This window comes from Aquarana catesbeiana, linkage group LG01 (genome assembly GCF_042186555.1).
Source record: "Aquarana catesbeiana isolate 2022-GZ linkage group LG01, ASM4218655v1, whole genome shotgun sequence".
Taxonomy (NCBI): Eukaryota; Metazoa; Chordata; class Amphibia; order Anura; family Ranidae; genus Aquarana; species Aquarana catesbeiana.
In genome coordinates, this window is record NC_133324.1 from 312,872,487 (window position 1) to 312,887,111 (window position 14,625).

Consider the following 14,625-nt stretch of genomic DNA (forward strand, 5'->3'; position numbering starts at 1 on the left):
TCTGTGCTATTGCAGTTTGCCAGAAGCTATGTGGGGGACACAGCAAACATGTGGAAGAAGGTGCTCTGGTCAGATCAGACCAAAATTTTACTTTTTGGCATAAAAGCAAAATGCTATATGTGGTGGAAAACTAACACTGCACATCATCCTGAACACACCATTCCCACCTTGAAACATGTTGATGGCAGCATTATGTTATGGGAATGCTTTTCTTCAGCAGGAACAGGGAAGCTGGTCAAAGTTGATAGGAAGTTGGATGGAGCCAAAAACAGGGCAATCTTAGAAGAAACCTGTTATGCCGCATACACACGACCGGACTTTCCAGCAGAAAAGGTCTGACGGAATCATTCCATTGGACATTCCGATCGTGTGTGGGCTTCATCTGACTTTTCCTTTCGAAAATTCTGATGGACCTAGAAATAGAACATGGATAGTAAATAAATAAATGTAGCGCTATGTGTAAATTATTAATATAAAGTGCAAATCTCTAAAATAAATAAATCCTACATATAAATGAATAGTCGATAAAATGAAAAAATTAAGAAATAAAACATGAAAAACTCTTCTTGTGATCAGTGTATCCACACAATTCCACCACAGTGATTGTTCGTCCTCAAAAGGAGTGCAGATCTCCCCATGTGGGGAGATCTGCATATGAGTTTTGACTCATCTGGGAGGTGAGCGCGCATTTTTACTGGTGGTGGTGTGCACTCCTTTTGAGGATGAACAATCACTGTCGGAATGAAAAAACCGTCAGAGTTCATTCCGTCGGAAAAACCGGTCATGTGTATGCGGCATTTAGAGTCTGCAAAAGACTGGGGCAGCGGTTCACTTTCCAAGCAGGACAATGACCCTAAACATACAGCCAGAACTACAATGGAATGGTTTAGATCAGGGATATGCAATTAGCGGACCTCCAGCTGTTGCAGAACTACAAGTCCCATAAGGCATAGCAAGACTCTGACAGCCACAAGCATGACACCCAGAGGCAGGGGCATGATGGGACTTGTAGTTTTGCAACAGCTGGAGGTCCGCTAATTGCATATCCCCGGTTTAGATCAAAGCATATTCATGTGTTAGAATGGCCCAGTCAAAGTCCAGACCTAAATCCAATTGAGAATCTGTGGCAAGACTTGAAAATTGCTGTTCACAGGTGCTCTCCATCCAATCTGACAGAGCTTGAGCTATTTTGCAAAGAAGAATGGGCAAAAATGTACTTCTCTAGATGTGCAAAGCTGGTAGAGACGTCCCCAAAAAGACTTTCAGCTGTAATTGCAGCGAAAGGTGATTCTACAAAGTTTTCACTCAGGGTGGTTGAATACAAATGCACGCCACACTTTTCACATATTTATTTTGTATAAAAATTGAAAAACCATTTATCCTTTTCCTTCCACTTCACAATTATGTGCCACTTTATGTTGGTCTATTACAGTGATTGCAAACCTTGGCACTCCAGATGTTTTGGAACTACGTTTGAACTACGAGTGCATGAGCATCATGGGAAATGTAGTTCCAAAACATCTGGGGTGCCAAGGTTCGCCATCACTGGTCTATTACATAAAATCCCAATAAAATACATTTTACGTTTTTGGTTGTCACATGACAAAATGTGGAAAATTTCAAGGGATATGAATACTTCTGCAAGGGACTGTAAGGCTTCATGTACACGGGATGTTTTTACAACCTCTCCTGAATGATTTAACTTGACAGATATTAACCCAAGTTTAAAACGTCCGTTTTTCTGCATTTACATGCCGTGTTTAGCCACGTTTTACCGTGTTTACATTTAGCAGCATTTAAAAAAAATATTTTTTTTTTTTTAAATTAAAAACGCCTGTAAACGAAATGAAGCTAAACACGAGTTACCGCATTTTGCCGCATTTAGAAGCGTTTGGTGCTTGAAATGCCTTTAAACTCAGCTTCTGAACCCATTTTCTTGCGTTCCAAAAAAAGCCTCTAAACTCAACTGCCTAGAAACAACTGTAAACGACCCTGTGTACATGTACTGATAAGATAACATAGAGGAGAGTTCAGGAGCAGTTGAAAAAAATGCCCAACTGCTTCTAAACGTCCGTTTAGCAGCAGCAGTGTACATGAGGCCTTATAGACATCACACTCCCCAGTGCTCCTCAATAACACAAAATGAATATCAGCCCTAGCTTCTATTTAAATTTGTTGCAATAAATGTGATATAATCAGATTCTTGTGACGTGATAACATTTAATACATGTGAAATAAGACATAATATATGTGAAATTAAATATTAAAGTGCAATCATTGACATAAAAGTCCAATTAAAAAAAAAGTCCCAGCTCCTCCACTACATGTTCAGTGTGTTCACAACAACGTGGAGGCCCGCCGGAATATGTTGACCACTTAATTATAAGCAGGTCAAGAGTGCTTTTTCCCAAAGTGGTAAGTATACCAAATATGATGTACACCTCTTCTTTGCCACCCCAAATGGATTGTTCAGATAAAAGGCTCAAAAAATAAACAGACTTGTTATCTCAGAGTCAAACAGGCAACCTCTATGGATCCTTTCTGTGGCATGGGTTCTCTCCACCACTACTTCTGCATCCACAACCTCTTTACTCTAATTCAGATCAAGTAGATTCCAAGATATACGCACTCCCACCGGTATTAGAACAGAAACTCTCATAGTGTAGTAAATCAAATATCTGTAACAAGCTTAACCACCAAGTGAATCAAAATCGCATTCTACCAATGAGTGTTGTATCTTAAAGTGGTTGTAAGGGTAGAAGGTTTTATACCTTACTGAATTCTATCCAGGAAGGTAAAAACCTTCTACATGGAGCTTCCCCCACAGCCCCCCTAAATACATGCCTGATCTCCGGTAGCCTATTCTTCTGCTGGAAGGCCTTGCCTTACTTACTAGAGTATAGGCTAAAGGGCTAGAGGGCGGAGAGGTATGGAGATTCACATTCCTAAAAACATCCATTTTTGGCTGTATCTCTTTAAGCAAAGGACACCAAAAGGTTTTCTCTGAAGTGTATTTTTTAATGGGAAACTAAAATGGACCTGAGATACTTTTATTTTTTTTAATGTATGCAAATTTAAACTTATATTTTACATACTTTACAATTTGCATATCCAATCAATATTTTGCAAATTCATTTTAATGTTGTATGTATCTATGAAAATCGTGTAAAAAAAAAAAAAAAAAGCCTTCCTGATTTGGTAAAGAGAGAACACTGCAGAAGCTGCTTGCTTTCAGGCTGTCTCTCCATAATAGAAAGTCTGCACAGAGCAGGGAGGGGAAAGGAAGGGGGATATGTCCCCTAACTTTTTCAGCTGTGTGTATGTCATTTGAGTTTGAGCCGTTGAGCCCTGTTTTCAACAGGATTGTTGGCAGCCAAGCAGGGTTAGGCCCAGTAAACACATAAAAATGAGCTGTGCATTCCATTATTGACCAATATATTATTTTTAAAATACTTTTTTAGTCCTGATAAAGATAAATATTTAGAACATATGCAAAAACACTATGGGGGTTATTTACTAAAGGAAAATCCACTTTGCACTGCAAGTGCACTTGAAAGTGCACTAAAAGTGCACTTGGAAGTGCAGTCGCTATGGATCCGAGGGGGACATGCAAGGAAAATAAAAACAGCATTTTAGCTTGCACATGATTGGATGATAAAATCAGCAGAGCTTCCACACATTTCAGATCTACCCCTTAGATTTAGAGCGACTGCACTTCCAAGTGCACTTTTAGTGCAAAGTGGAGTTGCCTTTCGTAAATAACCCCCTATATGTTAACCTTAAAGCTGAACACAAGGCAGATATAAAATGCACAGGTAAGAGTATCTCTGTATTCATTATTACACCATTAAATGTATGTTTAACATGCAGAAGGCCAAGAATTAACATGAGGATGACATTTTCAGATTAAACCAAACTAGTCCAGCTGTGCTGCATGGCATTTTCCAAATGCCTCCAGTTCAGTTTTAACAAATAAATTGATAGAAGGCTTTTATGGAGTCTGACTAATGAAGAAGGCTTGGTTCTTCACTTCAGAGATTTCTTTATCTCTAAAGTCTTGCATAACTCAGGAAATGTCTGCACAAAAACATATATTATGATGCAGTTCAAGCCATTTTCATTACTTTGTCATAAATACGTTTTCAGTTTGTGGATTTGTAATTACATTTTCTGTGGCTTTTGACTGCTGAAAGATATTTTGCTCTTTGTAATGATTACTAATGGAGCAGTTGTTATTTGTTAGGCGTGGTCAAGCCTTTTTTTTTTTCTATGAAAAATAATTTCAGTGTGCCCTTTACTAGAATACTGTCCAGAAAGATTTTACTGGGAGCTGTATGAAAATATCATCATGTACCTAATTTTTTAGAATACAAAAAGAGAACAAGATGCATCATATGACTGAAATGTACATAACACTCTAATAAGTAAGTAACCAGTAAGAAAGAAAACTAATTTTATGTCTGTCAGAATGAATTTTTTGAAATAATCAGATGTATTTTAAGCTGAACTGTGCACCTGTTTAAACGAATTTGTAATTTTGGCCAGTTATTTTTGTAATTCACTCCTATACATCCTGGATCAGGTTTATAGAAAAGCTCACTGGACAAAGGTGATTTAGATATTTTGTCCAGCGAAAAGGCTGAAGGCAAAGAGGAAGCTGCACTGCTGAATCAGGAACATGAACAGAAACTACCTGTGTCATCTACCTGGCTGTGCTGAGTGGGAAATGTGTGGAAATCCCAAGACTGACTGTACATAATTACATATTGTTTGGTGGGTAAAACACAACTTATGCATTTTGTCAGATTTGAAAGAGACATTACTATGGCTCTATAGCCATTAATACATCATGAAATGTATTTTCAAAATGCATTGACTTAGTACCTACCTCTGGCTTACAGCAGGCTATGGGAGGGAGAAGCAGTACATGAACCAATCAGTTGTGCTGCAGTGCAAGGTTCATACTGATAAGAGAAGAGAGCAGAATGACAAACATAAGAGCTCATTAGTAGGCTGCTTCTCATTTCACTGTCTAATTACAGGTGGGCATGTTGACACGTAAGTGGAAGTCAAACTTCATCAGAATAAGATCATGACTCTCTTTCTGCTAGTTAGGGCTGTGCTGTGGGGCAGACCTGTGTATACCACAGGACTAGATAGACAGAAATATGAATCCTTTGGCAAGTACAACAGCTTCCATATATGCATTTATTTGTGTACTTAATTGTTTACTTGGAGTTCAGCTTTAACAATATTACATGGTGGCAATAGAAATGCTTTCTAGGGTACTGTATATTAACTGCAGGGCAGCAACTACCTACTTAGGCTTAATTATTCTACATACCTGTTTTCTGCAGGCTGTTTGTCTTGAGTTATCAGTGCTTTCCTGCTGGGAAAATTCTTTGGAATGAATTACACAACGCTTGCTGAAAGCAATGATAAGCATTGTGTGACCTATTCATTGCTTCATATACAATAAATTTGTTCTGTGCTATTTGCATTAGTGCAGCCTGTTGTACCAGGCATTAGAGGTGGCTTGGTAGGTGCTGCACTGACCATGGAAGAGCTGTCAGCAGTTCAGAAATCTTAAATAAGACAAAAAAATGGTCGCACTCTGAGATTCCAAGACTTGCTTGATGTTACCTTTATTGTCACAAGTGTATCAGACAAACACAGAAAAAGCTGTTGATGCGTTTCACAAGCAATAGCTTGCTTGAACAAGCAAGCTATCGCTTGTGAAATGCGTCAACTGCTTGTCTTGTGTTTGTCTGATACACTTGTGACAATAAAGGTAACATCAAGCAAGTCTTGGAATCTCAGAGTGCGACCATTTCTTTGTCTTATTCGTGTTGGACTGTGGTGAGCCGAGATCTGCACCTGATATCCATTTTGCACCTGAATATTGCCTGGATTGCCTGGTGTGTCTTTCTTTGGTTTCAGTTAAGAAATCTTCCCTGCAATAATTAGCCAAGGAAAATAATTAATAACAAACATGCATTGGAGATATATTATAGCTATAAAACACAGGAAACAAAAAAAACACTTTGGATTCTTTCATTACCGTTCCCTTGTTGACATCTTCAGTAAACACACTAATGCCCCATACACACGATCGGACATTGATCGGACATTCCGACAACAAAATCCATGGATTTTTTCCGACAGATGTTGGCTCAAACTTGTTTTGCATACACACGGTCGCACAAAGTTGTCGGAATTTTCGATCGCCAAGAACGCGGTGACGTACACCACGTACGACAAGACTAGAAAAGGGCAGTTCTGAACCAAGCGCAGCACCCTTTGGGCTCCTTTTGCTACTCTTGTGTTAGTAAAAGTTTGGTGAGAGACAATTTGCGCTTTTTCAGACTCGTGGTTTTCAGATCATTTTCTGCTGTTCAGTTTGTGCTTGTGGGTTTGTATCTGCTCTTCAGTGCATGCAGTCAGTTCGTATTGGATTATTCAGCGCGTTCTTGTCCGCTCGTTGCTGGTTTTCAGGTCGCTCTTCACAGGCCTTGCTGTTCTTCAGTGCGTTCTGTTACTTCGTTCTGAGCAGCCGACCGTTTTCTAGCCATGTTGCGTATACGTATTCCTTGTAGAGTTCGTGCTGTGCGGGGGCTTGGTGTTGGGATCCTGACCTTGACACAAGTACAGTCCATGAACAGGATGGGGAGGAGTTAATGGACAAAGAATTGGTTGCTTCAGCGTGACCAGTTCTGTCACATGCCTTTGCTCCGTGAGATCCGTGAGAATAATCCTGATGATTTCAGTAACTTTCTCCGGATGACGGACCCTGTATTTCACTGTTTATTGGCTTTGCTGACCCCTTATATCAGCAGGCAGGATACCTGCATGAGCCAAGCCATCACTCCGAAGCAGAGGCTAGTCGCCACCCTGCGGTACTTGGCGACTTGGAGAAGCCTGCAGGACCTCAAGTTCTCGACAGGCATCTCCCCCCAGGCTCTGGGGATCATTATCCCAAAGACCTGTTCTGCCATTATCCAGGTCCTGCAGAAGGAGTATATTAAGGTAAGATGTATCCTTTAATATCACATTTTATTGCATTTAATGTTTGATAATATATTGTATTTCTTTCCTCATTCCCTAATTACCTTGATTGTAATATGCTGTGAATATCCCCTTTGTTCTCATGCATGCTGGATTTTTAGGGAATTGTTTTTTTTGTCCTTCATGCATATTTGCCTTCACTTACCTCCCCAGCATGGTCTCCTGGCCCTATATTCACCTCATGTAGTCACTTAACAATGTATTTTGTCAGCTCCATAGTAGTGTTTTACCCTAAAAAAACCCTAAAATGTTTAAAAATGTGATTTGTGCTTTAAATTTAGGCAGAGTGCCAGAGGCTTCCAAATAATTTGGAACCCTCCCTCCCCCAACTGCTAAGTCAGCTGATACCAATTCTCTATCTATCCTCAATCATCTATCTGCTGACTTTGCCAAAGCCATACACACTATACCCATCTCTTTTGTGGTCAGATGTATGGATGAATTCCCCAAAGCATGTAGTGCAAGGGCCTGCCTGTATACTTTCAAATGGTACTGTTTAAAGTTTTTGTATACTATTATTATCTTGATAGGTAATAGCAGAAAGTCTAAATGTGCTAAAATGTGTACAATGTGTATTTATATCTTTGTATTATGACACTTCTTACCTGTGCAGTGGGCTGTCAATAGTGTAAGGAGGGGCTGGCCAAAGTAATACACATTATTTAGGCATTCATCTCTCAATGAAGTGGAGAGGGTTACCTGTCCAAAAGATCCCCCCCCTCCCTAAAATGTTAGAAATGGCCCATGAGAGGGGGGGAGGGGGAATCTGATAGGTGGACCTTATACCTTGGTCTTTCAAAACTCCCTAAAATAAATGTTATAGTGATGTTGGCCAATAATTTTTGTGTCTAATCTGCTTTCCCTGTTTAGGTGCAAAATGATTAATTTTTTTTTCTTGTTTGACTCCACAGTTTCCTTCTGTCAGGAGAGTTAGTAGACCAGACTATGTGGAATGCACAGAGATAACCAAAAACGCATGAAAAGTGAATAGTAATGATATTTATTTATTTATTATATTAAGATAGGTGATATTTAAGAAAATACAAACAGTGCACAATTAACCCAACAAACCCACCAACAACAACAGTATATACAGCAAGGGGCAGTACCAAAATCACAGATGTCAGCCAGGCCAGGGTCATACACAACAGATCAGCAGAAAGACAAGGGATGTTCCAGAAACATAAACATTTAGCCAGGCCAAGGTCATACACGGGAGATCAGTAAATGGGGGACTGGGAACCAACAGGACAGGGAGTGGATGGATCGGGGCTGAAGGGTAAGGAAAGGGTACAGGAACACAGGAGGGACTGGGTCAGGATAAGCACGGAACAGGGTCAGATGCAGGCTCAGGATCGGGTAACAGGGTCAGGGCTCAAGGAGAGAGATACCAAGGCAAGCATGTGAGGGCTTGCTGGGTATTTATGGGATTGACAATAATTGTCTTCATGTAACACCTGAGCGCAGGGAGTGTTGTCTGCTCCATACTGCCAGGATTCATCCGCTGGTGGACGTCAGTACTGCGGCCAAAAGATGAAATAACACCAGCAGGGAAAGATTCCCCTGACAGTTCCAAACTGCCAGGAGACAAGTGCTGGTGGACCCCAGTACTGCACGCCAAATGATATATCTTACCAGTGGACGGACCCTTTCCTGACACCTTCCAACCCACAGGAATGGCAGACTGTGGCCTCCCACTTTGCCCAACGGTGGGACTTTACTAACTGCGGAGGGGCAATTGATGGGAAACACGTGCACATTGTCCCACCACCCAACTCAGAGTCATACTATTACAACTATAAGGGGTTCAATAGTATTCTGATGTTGGTGGTGGTGTTGGCTACTTATGAGTTCCTGTATGTGGACGTGGGGAAGAATGGCCGGATGTCCGATGGTGGAGTCATTGCCCAGATGGAGTTCTACAGGCATCTCCAGAATGGCAGCTTGGACTTGCCACCTCCAGAAGACAATGTAGAAGGACTCCCATTCGTCTTATGTGCTGATGAAGCGTTTGCGCTGGGGACCATCTTATGCGGCCATTCCCTATGAGGACTCTCACCCCGGACCAGAGGGTTTTTAATTACCGGCTGGCCAGAGCCAGAAGATTGGTGGAGAACACATTTGCAATCATGGCCAGCCGGTTCCGCCTATTTCTTACACCCATACACATGGTGGAGTACAAACTGAATCATATCATCCTGGCGTGCTCTGTTCTACACAACTTTTTAAGGCAAAATTCTGCCAACTATGCTGCCTCAGTTGGGCCTGAGGCCAGAATTCATAATGAACCAACCCTGACAGAGCTTGAAAGTGGCTGTCCTGGCTTGCCCCCCTGAGTGCCCGTGAGGTCTGTCTTAGATACCTTGATTACTTTGCGGGTAGGGGGGCCATCAATATGCCAGACAATGTCTGAAACATTTTTAAAATAAAAAAATCATTTTAACTACTAAAATCTTTGGTGACATTTACTGCTTGTGTTTCTTTTAACTGACCCTGACAGAAATGTGGTGAGTCCTGAAAATGGCGTGATTGTGTAACATTACAAAGCACTGTTGGGTGTTATTTACTAAAGGCAAAGACACTTTGTACTACAAGTGCACTTGAAACTGCACTGAAACTGCACTTGTAGTGCAAAGTGGATTTTCCCTTAGGAAATAACACCCATTGTCACTGAAAACACCAATTTGAGCACAACAAAAGTTTTGGAGCGTTGAAACAATAATACACACATTCTTGATTATCAATCTTTTTAATACCAGCACAATCACATGTGCATTTAGAAAAGTGTAAAACGACAGGCCTATATTACCATAGAAATGATATTAGTTACAGGTACCATCATCCCAAAATATCGTAAACAGGGAAAGTAAGAGGGTAGAGAGGTAGCCGCAGTTGCTGCTACTGACAGCCAGCGTCTCAACCCCCACCAAAAGAAAAGAGGGGACTATTACGGTACTCAATATCGGTATACAATAGTGGATATGAGACAGACAAAAAAATAAATAAAATATTTATGTAAAAATTCACTTTTAATAGAAAAAATGTTCACAAAATTGCAATTCCGCATACAATGCGATTATAAACAACAACACTGCATACAATCATAAAAAAGGAGATACCACAAGTCTAAGCCAGTGGATTCCACACAATTTTTTGATGGCAAGTGTGTATAACTTTAATTCTCGACCGGTTTCGCGGTTAGCACTGCTTCTTCAGGAGAACCATATCTATAATATGACATAAAGTTGTTTTAACAATATACAAGCATATGTATATGTATATACAAAATCCTTGCAGCAAAATTATTAACAAAATATCAGAACACTCCATACAAAAAACATATAAAAATAAGGACAAGCTCACCGATTCAGGAGATAGCTGTGGGCATGTGGGACCCCATATAGATACCCCCCGCGGCGGACGCAGGGGATGACAGGCAGCCTCTGATGAATAAATATTTGATTAATGGTTGTACATATCACCATGTTGTGATATCAGAGAGAGATATGTGCCAATGCCATGCAATTAGAATAGCCCACGATAGTGGTGCACGGAGGGAAATTAAATGGGGGTCCGTGGGGGAGTGAATGGACAGAGAGGCGGGGGGGAAAAGATTGAGGATAGGGGTAGGGAAGATGGAAATGAGGGGGGGGGACAGAACGGGGGAGATAGTAAGGGAAGGTCGGGAAACAGCCAATAGGGACAAGGGGGGGAGATCCATTGGATCGAGCGACTCAACGCCACCATCCCCCCTGGCCTTAACGAGTCAGTATCATATAAGGCATTCCTGTGAGGTTCTGAGGTTTTGGTCCCCGTGTGGTCCTCCCCTTCTTCCCGTGCTCCTCCCCTTTCCTTCTTTCCCCTCCTTTTTTTTTTTCCCCCTCTTTCCCCTTTCCCCTCTCCATTCCTCTCTATCTAACCCCCTTTCCCCCCTGCTTCCCTCCCTCCTTTTTCCCCCCTTGCTGTTCCTTTCCTCCCTCTTCCCCTTTTTCCCTCCCTCCGTCCTTCCCTGCCCTTTCCCCATGGTATTGTCATTGATTTTATCTTAGGATGCTTTAGCATGTAATATGGTTACCTACCCATGACCACCCTTGATGTTGTTGGGACAATGTCCTTAGTGACATGATTAATTATCACGCATTACATGTACATGTTTTGTTTTTTTCTCTTGTTCTGTGTTATGAGTTATTATTTTGATTGCTTATAAATCTGCTGTAAAAGGACAACCTCTCCCGTGTCTATCAGGATATGTGGGCAATCGTCGGGTCCCGGTTCTCCCCCTCACGGCGGACGTATGTTTGCCCTGGCAGCTGCTTGTGTCTCTGTGTCTGGGAACTTGCTTCCCTTCGTCAGGAGCGCTCGCTTGCGCAGTAGCACATTTCTGTGCACCTGCGCAGTGCGGGCAAACAAACCCGGTGACGTCAGGGACCGCTCACGTCGGCGTTCCCTGACTTCCGGGTTGGGGAGCTCTTATAGCGGCCAGCAATGGCCGCTGTACGAGCCGGACAGCTTGCTGACGCTGAGCGGGCTTTGGGTTGATCCACACAAGGTCAGTGTCTCCTCTCCCCCTGTTTGCTAGCTGGCTGTCTGCTACTTTGTCTTTTAGTTATGCATACTGTGGCGCTGTCTGGCGCCCACTCTATTACCTTGTACTTTCAGAGCTTTCTGATATCCAACCTATTTTCCACATCCATGGCTATGCATATGTTAAAACCTGATGGATGGGACCTTCCAGCGTGGCGAGGCAATCACTATACCTACCTAGTTGGCCCTATCACTGTTTTTTCTTTTAACCATTTGTCCCCCTATTACAGTACCTCTGTGTAATATGAGACTGATTTTTGTAGCACTTTTCTGCTCTATTACTGACCTCTGCAGAACAAACCTCTTTAGTGCAATGTACTTAGTAACCCTTATATTAATTTTCCCCTTAGCCATAGTGACCTCTTGGCGACGTACCCACGGCACTAGCTACAGAGGTGTTTGAAGTTATAATGTTTTTTACAGTCTCTTATGATCCTGCCAATCCACGGTCTAACTAATGTGAATCCCCACATCCAACACCTGCTCATGCGTCACATATTACTTCAATTTCCAGTTGGTGAGTGCCAGCTCTGCAATTATCAGTGTGCAGCTTTCTATAATTTTCACAATCCCTAGTATCTGCATGGATGGTGGTTTGTTGGGTCTCCTCCTTCCTCCCCCTCCCCCCCTTTCCCTTTTCACCCCCCCCTTCCCCACTTCCCTCCCCCTTCCCCACTTCCCTCCCCCTTCCCCACTTCCCTCCCCCTTCCCCACTTCCCTCCCCCTTCCCCACTTCCCTCCCCCTTCCCCACTTCCCTCCCCCTTCCCCACTTCCCTCCCCCTTCCCCACTTCCCCTCAGTCCCTCCTTCCTTCTTTCCTTTTCTTTTTCCCTCCCCTTTTTTCCCCCTTCCCTCCCCCCTTTTTCCCCCTTGTCTTTCCACCCCTCCCCCCTTTCCTTTCCCTCCCCCCCTTCCTTCCTTTTCTCTTTGTTTATCTCCCCTTATTTTCTGAATCTGCCCTCCTCCCCAATTCTTGGGTCCTTTTTTCCCCTTGTCCTGCGTACCCTCCTCCCCCCTTGTTTTCCCCCTCCCCTCCCTCCCTCTTCCTCTGCCTGCCCTTCCTTCCCTTCCCCCACTTTTCGTCCCTCTCCCTCCCTTTCTCCCCTCTCTCCCTCCCCCTCCTTCCCTGGTTCCCCCCCCTCCCGTTCTCTGGCTTTCCTCTCCCACCTTTCCTTATCTTTTCCCTCCCATTCCTCCCTACCTCCCCTTCCCCCCTGTGCCTCCCCCCCTTCTTCCCTCCCCCCCCCCCTTGTCCCTATTGGCTGTTTCCCGACCTTCCCTTACTATCTCCCCCTTTCTCCTTCCCCTCCCCCCCCTCATTTCCATCTTCCCTACCCCTATCCTCCAATCTTTTCCCCCCCGCCTCTCTGTCCATTCACTCCCCCACGGACCCCCATTTAATTTCCCTCCATGCACCACTATCGTGGGCTATTCTAATTGCATGGCATTGGCACATATCTCTCTCTGATATCACAACATGGTGATATGTACAACCATTAATCAAATATTTATTCATCAGAGGCTGCCTGTCATCCCCTGCGTCCGCCGCGGGGGGTATCTATATGGGGTCCCACATGCCCAAAGCTATCTCCTGAATCGGTGAGCTTGTCCTTATTTTTATATGTTTTTTTGTATGGAGTGTTCTGATATTTTGTTAATAATTTTGCTGCAAGGATTTTGTATATACATATGCTTGTATATTGTTAAAACAACTTTATGTCATATTATAGATATGAACTCCTGAAGAAGCGGTGCTAACTGCGAAACCGGTCGAGAATTAAAGTTATACACACTTGCCATCAAAAAATTGTGTGGAATCCACTGACTTAGACTTGTGGTATCTCCTTTTTTATGATTGTATGCAGTGTTGTTGTTTAAAATCGCATTGTATGCGGAATTGCAATTTTATGAACATTTTTTCTATTAAAAGTGAATTTTTACATAAATATTTTATTTATTTTTTTTGTCTGTCTTATATCCACTATTGTATACCGATATTGAGTACCGTAATAGTCCCCTCTTTTCTTTTGGTGGGGGTTGAGACGCTGGCTGTCAGTAGCAGCAACTGCGGCTACCTCTCTACCCTCTTACTTTCCCTGTTTGCATTTAGAAAAGGTTTTTAAAACAAACCAACATGTTTGTTGTATAACAATTTTTTGCGTCACATTACTAAAAGTAGAAATGTCCGTTTAAGGTAAAACAGGCATGTTTAAAACAAACAAGAAAGACACAAATCTGGAACTTACAAAGTTCAACTTTTAAAGAAATTGAAGGCAATATCAGACATGAGTATTTATAAACTGTGTTTGATATTGCGTTCAGATGGGGTGAAGTCACCCCTGGAAAAGCCAAATTTTGAAGAGGCACACAAATTGCCGAATGTCAACATGTGCTAGCTGCCTTCATGGGGCATCAAGGGACGTGTTTTGGGGGTGCAACCCCTTCCTCCCAGCTACTTTATTATTGAGGAAGGGGTTGCACCCCCAAAACGCCTACATTGATCTCTCGTGATGGCAGATAGCACATGTTGACACACTGTGCATCTTCAAAATTTGGCTTTTCTCAAATCTGTCAAAAAAGAAGAGAAATTTTGAGATTACAAAAAGCACCAAAGAGGGAAGGGATTTGGAGGTGTTTCAAACTCGCCCTAAAACATCAATGATGTTCTTCATTTTTTTTTTTTTGAACATCATTGATGTTTTTCTGGATGTTTTCCAAGTCCCTATTACACCCCATGATATCCCCGATCAGGATCTGTGCACTTTCACTGGTGAAATGCCCTGGATCCACAACATCATGATCACCTAAAAAGATAGAAACAAAAACACACCATGTATTATTAATATGTCAGCATCCATCTCTTACCTGAGCCTGTGGTCGCAGACACTCACCTGCTGTGGTGACAATTTCCACCACATCTCCTTCCTCCTCCTCCTGTTGTCTTTGGTGGGTCTCCACTTCTTCCTGAGGTGGGGG

At 42.5% G+C, this 14,625-nt stretch overlaps 1 long non-coding RNA gene across 1 annotated transcript; it reads left to right on the forward strand.

The window, feature by feature from the left end:
* Positions 1 to 11,466: 11,466 nt before the first annotated feature.
* On the forward strand, positions 11,467 to 13,595 carry LOC141129480 (uncharacterized). Its single transcript, XR_012241836.1, has 4 exons — positions 11,467 to 11,614; positions 12,000 to 12,166; positions 13,169 to 13,248; positions 13,380 to 13,595. It is a non-coding gene; the product is annotated as an uncharacterized lncRNA (long non-coding RNA).
* Positions 13,596 to 14,625: the final 1,030 nt, after the last annotated feature.